Source organism: Anas platyrhynchos, chromosome 36 (genome assembly GCF_047663525.1).
Source record: "Anas platyrhynchos isolate ZD024472 breed Pekin duck chromosome 36, IASCAAS_PekinDuck_T2T, whole genome shotgun sequence".
Lineage (NCBI taxonomy): Eukaryota > Metazoa > Chordata > Aves > Anseriformes > Anatidae > Anas > Anas platyrhynchos.
Genome location: NC_092624.1, coordinates 4653906 through 4659905, shown reverse-complemented (window position 1 = coordinate 4659905; position 6000 = coordinate 4653906).

Here is a 6000-nt window from a genome sequence, read left to right as displayed (position 1 = left end):
GTATACCTGCAAGCATCCGTGACCGCTGGTAATTCCATGACACAGTAGGTAAAGCTCTGAAGGGAATAAGACTCCTGAATAAGGCTGTGTTGGAACAGGTACACCTCTAAAGGACTGTGGCCGGTGGATGAGCCCAGTCTGGGGCAGGGGTGAAGGGTGGAGCTCATTGCAATGTCAGATTCAGCGGCCTGGTCTGTGATGTGGTTTAACCCAGCAGGCAGATAAGCACCACACAGCCATGTTCTGTAGGAGGTACCACTCGAACCAATAGCAGAGGAGCCTCACAAGGAGCAGTGCAAGTGCAGCAGTGACCTAACCTGAGCTGGCATTGGTGCCCTCTCACTCCATGTAACGTATGTCTTCTCCTGTCCTTTGGGGTCACAACAACAGATAGAACCCAATTCATGGACTAAATGGAATCATTGAACATTTTATGGACATTTCATTAAGTAGGCCCATAGACTAAGGGAATGATATCTGTGTCTTAATTGCAGGGTGTTGATTAATGAAGACTTATTGGAAAGTCTTGAACCTGTCATTGTATATGCAGTAGAGAATAAGAGGTGGATATTGTCCTGGTTACATCTTGGGTGACTTTTTAGGCTCGGAACCCAGCTCAGAGAGGTGGTTTGTTCCCCCCCAGAAGGACACTGAATGGCTAAGTCAGAAGTCCGTATGTGTGCCCTGTATAGATGAGGCTTCAGTGTGTACATTTTGTTCATGTACTGAGGCAAACCTGAGTGAGCACAAATGCCTTCAGCCTGTGTCCATTCCTCCCTCATGCCATACAGTATCTCAGATGAGTGCAGAGCAGGGCAATGCACTGCAGGGCTGAGGTGCCTCCCAGCATCTGGGAGAGGCAGCAGGAGCCAGCGAGACACCAAAACCATTGCAAAACCATTGCCTTTGGGTGTGCAAGAGAAAGACTTGTGTGTTCTGGCCTGTCTCCTGCATCACCTTCCCCTGCCTTCCTGGACTATGTCAGCAAATGTGCCAGAGGGATCAGAGAACTTTCTGGAGACTTAGAAGGACTTCAAATCTGTCTTCCAGAATAAGAGAAAATAGGGTGGGAAGAATTAAGGCTGGTGAGCCTCACCTCAGTCCCTGGGAAGGTGATGGGGCAAGCTTTTCCACAGCCACCTCCTGGTACTTGAAGGACAAAAACAGGATTGCTGAACCCATAGGGGAGGGGAACGAAAGGGACACTGTCTACCTGCACCTTGGCCTGTGTCTTTGTCTCCCAGAGACTCCTCATAGCCTGATTGGTGCTATGTGGACTTATCAAATGGATGAGGCTGTGGGTGGGAATTCTGCTGGACAATCTGGCCCACTTGTCATTTGTACTGCAAAGTTCTCCTGGAGGAGGAAATGTCACTGAAAGGATAGTGCTGTGGTGCCTGACATCACCCAGAAGGAGTCTGTGGTCAGCTCATACTAGTGTGTTTCAAGCAACTGCCATGGAGGGTGGGGAGACATCAGTGAAAGTAAGGAAATATCTGGATGAGAGCAAGGTGGAGAAGCAAGGTGGGTGCCTACAGCCTGCAGGGAAAAGTGGGAAGGGATAGGACAGTGCAGGACAGCCTGTGGTGGAAAAGACCGAGAGCACTGGCAAGGCTGGAAGGCCCCGCAGCACCAAGGTCTTTGTCCCCCTGGCTATGGCAGTTGTCTCTGCTACTGAGGCTGACGAGGACACATGATGTGCTCATGACACTGAGGCCTTGTTGCCTCCTTGCAACCCAGTGGGGAGGCCAGCAGGTGTCATAGCATTGTCCTTCACACAGCATCACACACCCCACATCCCACTGCCCCAGAAAGAGCCCTGAGCCATGGGTGAGGAACAGGACCTCCCTGCCCAGGGGCTGGGGGCCAGGGCTTGGCCTTTCTGCTTCACCAAACAAACCAAGGCCTTTACTCAGCATCAGAGTCTCCTGCCCAGTGCCTTTGTCTACCTGCAATCATGGCCTCCAATTGTCTGCTCTAACAAGCCCATGGGGAGGCTTTGTCAGTAATGACCCTCACTGGGGCCCATTAATACTCCTAGACACTTCAAAGTTTCCTTCTGACTTTTACTTCTCCTGCAGTTACATTATTCTCTTCTCACTACCTGAGGTCCATGGGCTCAGCACCAAATGCAGCATGGGGCTCATTGCAATTCAGCCATTTTCATCCAGTCTTCCAGACTTGTACAGTTAATTAATAAGTTTTCAAGAGTGTTGCTAAAGAGGAAGTTTTCAATGACCACTTTACAAAACAACATTTTCATATGTAAGCTTATTTAACTTAGTAGCATTCAGTAGTTGACGTGGATCCAAAGTGTCTCCTAAGGAGGTCTGGATGGATAGGAAAAGCAGTCCCTTGAAGTCCTAGACTGTATGGACAACCTTGCTGCTCAGCTCTCCATCCCCACCACTTCTCACATCAGACAGCGTGACTTGCATCATTTTTAATTACATCAGACTTCTCCACTGATATCTGCAGGTGGATGTTACAGCCCCTTTCCACCAGCTGCTGCCTCCTTCTCTGAGAAAAGTAGATGCAAACAGTTTTTTCTTGTTATGTATGTGTGTGTCTTTGCTATTAATACTTAACAAAAAAATACAGCAAAGAAACACATGTTAAAAAAAAAAAAAAAGTAAAAGAAGTCCACAGCAATGAGCCATTTCCAAGTTGAACAATGCACAGGGGATAAGCGTACAGAAAAACATCTGACCCAAATAGATGGGAAATGGTAAATGAGAAATACAGCTACAGAGTTGTCTACATGGATGATGAGAGAGGCTACCAAAGGACAGGGAAGTTGAATTCCCCTCAAGTCCCAAGAAGCAACTCGATTTATCAGAAGGATCTGAATGACCAAAGAGCAAGTGGAAGAAAACTCTGCAGAACAACAGAAACTGCACATGTCCAGATAGTCTGCTGGAAAGGTGACTTCTGATATGGTCTCTTTAATCAGACCATCTGGAAATACCTGAAAGTCCTGCCAGACCAGCGTCATCTCCTTCTATGAGCAGTGACCTGCCTGGGGGATGAGGGAAAGCCCGTTGATGTAGTCTACCTAGCCTTCAGCAAGGCCTTTGACACAGTCTCCCACAGTATTCTCCTGGAGAAGCTGGCAGCCCATGGCTTGGACAGGTACACTCTATGCTGGGTTAAAAGCTGGCTGGATGGCCAGGCCCAGAGAGTAGTGGTGAATGAAGTGAAATCCAGCTGACGAGCGGTCACCAGTGGTGTTCCCCAAGGGTTGGTGTTGGGGCCCATCGTCTTTAATATCTTTATGGATGTTTTGGATGTGGGAATTGAGTGCGTCCTCAGTAAGTTTGCAGATGACACCAAGTTGGGGGGAAGCGTCAAACTGCCAGAGGGTAGGAAGGCCCAGTAGAGGGACCTGGACAGGTTGGTTCAATGGGCAGAGGCCAATGGGATGAGGTTCACCATGGCTAAGTGCCAGGTCTTGCCCTTTGCTCACAATAACTCCAATGCAAGGCTACAGGCTTGGGGCAGAGTGGCTCAAAAGCTGTGCAGAGGAAAGGGATCTGGGGGTGTGGTCAAAGTTTGCCTGAACATGAGCTGTCAGTGTGCCAAGGTAGCCAAAAAGGCCAGCAGCATCCTGGCTTGTATCAGTAGTGTAGCCAGCAGGACCAGGGAGATGTTCATCCCCCTGTACTCTACTCTGGTGAGTCCGTACCTCATGTACTGTGTTCAGTTTTGGGCCCCTCACTTCCAGAAGGACATCCAGGTGCTGGAGCGTGTCCAGAGACGGGCTACAAACCTGGTGAAGGGCCTGGAAAACAAGTGCTATGAGGAGCAGCTGAGGGAACTGAGGTTGTTTAGTCTGGTGAAGAGGAGGCTCAGGGGAGACCTTGTTGCTCTCTACAGCTAACTGAAAGGAAGTGGTGGGGAGCTGAGTGTTGGCCTCTTCTTACAGGAAACTAGTGATAGGACTAGAGGGAAGGGCCTCAACTTGCAATGGGGCTGAGGATTAGATTAGAAATTAGGAGACATTTCTTCTCAGAAAGAGTAGTCAGGCATTGGGACAGGTTGCCCAGGGAAGTGGTAGAGTCACTGTCCCTGGAGGTGTTTAAGGAAAAGCTGGACATGGTGCTTAGGAACACGATTTAGTGGGTGACATTGGCAGTAGGGCAACAGTTGGACCAGCTGATCTTGGAGGCATTTTCCAACCTTGACTTATGATTCTATGATTCTCTGATGGGGAAGATGAAAGGCGGTGCTCAAGAGACAGAGTTCTGGCAATGCGACTACAGGGGAAGATCAGTATTTTTGATCATGCTGTAATAATCATCATATGATCATTTTGATTTCATGGGGCACCTCAAATGTTGTATTAGAAGTGTTCGATCATTTCAGCTAATTGAAGTGAAATTTTTGAAATTCTTAAAAAATATGTAGGCAATCTTCAGTTTTACACCAATAAAATGACAATTTTCTGTTGTGCATGGAGCCCTGATGTGACAAAACCCTCGCTGCCCAACCCTTGCTGATGGGCAGAGGAGCAGGGGCACCTTACAGAGGAGTTGTAGTTGAGGAGCCAGGGTGGGCACACCTTGTCCTGAGCTGAGGGCCGGCAGCATGAAGGGTTCCTGGAGAGTGACCATTACTTCCACCCTTACTGCCATGTTCTCAGGGCTCCTGCAGCTCTCCTCGAAAGGTAAGGATGTTGGGAGCTGCTTCTCAAGGCGTGACACAGGGGCTTTCAGCTGTCCAAAGCTGCAAGTCCTGGGCTGTGGGGGAGGCTGGACAGGGCTGGTGGCTGCTGTGGGAGCCCAGCCTGAGAGTCCCGCTGGACTTAGGGAACAATGCAGCAGTCAGGACTCCTGGGTCGTCATGCTAGGGCTGTCCTGAGCCCGAGGGCTTGTCTGGGCATGGCTCAATGTGTCCTCATGATGGGGGACAAATCAGGGCCATGTTTCCCTGGGAGCTGGTGCATCTTTGGGATCTGGATCTTGGTGGAAAGTTGTCTAGTGTCTCAGAGACTGGTGTGGCTTGCAGCTCCCACAGGCCTCTCAGAAGTGTGCCAGAAACCCTTCCCCTTGTACTGCTCTCCTTCAGGGGAACTCTGTTCCTTGGGTGACGAGAGACTGGAGAGCAGCCCTGCAGAGAGGGATCTGGGGGTTTTGGTTGATAGCAAGCTGAATATGAGCCAGTAGTGTGCCCTGGCAGCCAGGAGGGCCAACCATATCCTGGGGTGCATCAAGCACGGCATTGCTAGTCAGTTGAGGGAGGTGATTGTCCCACTCTACCTTGCACTGTTGGGGCCTCACCTTGAGTAGTGGAGGGGAAGTGGTGGAGTCACCATCCCTGGAAGTCTTTAAAAGACGTTTAGATGTAGAGCTTAGGGATATGGTTTAGTGGGGACTGTTAGTGTTAGGTTAGAGGTTGGACTCGATGATCTTGAGGTCTCTTCCAACTTAGAAATTCTGTGATTCTGTGATTCTGTGATCCTTATGAGTCCTGCCCAACTTGGGATATACTATGATTCTATGATTTTTGCACCAACTCCCACCTCCCTTCCTCAGACATCTGGCTGCACATAGTTTTTTGTTGTTATTTTTGTGTGGGGGTGTCTTTTTCTTTTAATATTTACAAAAAACGTATATTAAAAATAAACAAACACCAACAAAAATAAAAGAATCAATCAAACAAAAACCACAGTCCACACCTGTGAGTCAACTCTAACTTGCCTCCAATGAGGTGTACCATCCACAAGGGATGACTGTACAATAAATTTTTGACACAGATATAAGAAATGGTAAAAGAGAAATATAGAATTGGCTACAGGGATGATGAAAGGGACTACTGAAATACAGGCAAGATCAACCTCCCCGAAATCCCTAGAAGCAACTGTGTGTATGAGAAGTATCTGAATGACCAAAGAGCAAGAGCAAGTGGAGGGGAACTCTGCAGAAGAGCGGAAAATGCACGTGCACACACTGCTGGAAAGGGGATTTCCAGCATGGTCTGTTTCATAAGGCCAGGTGGAAA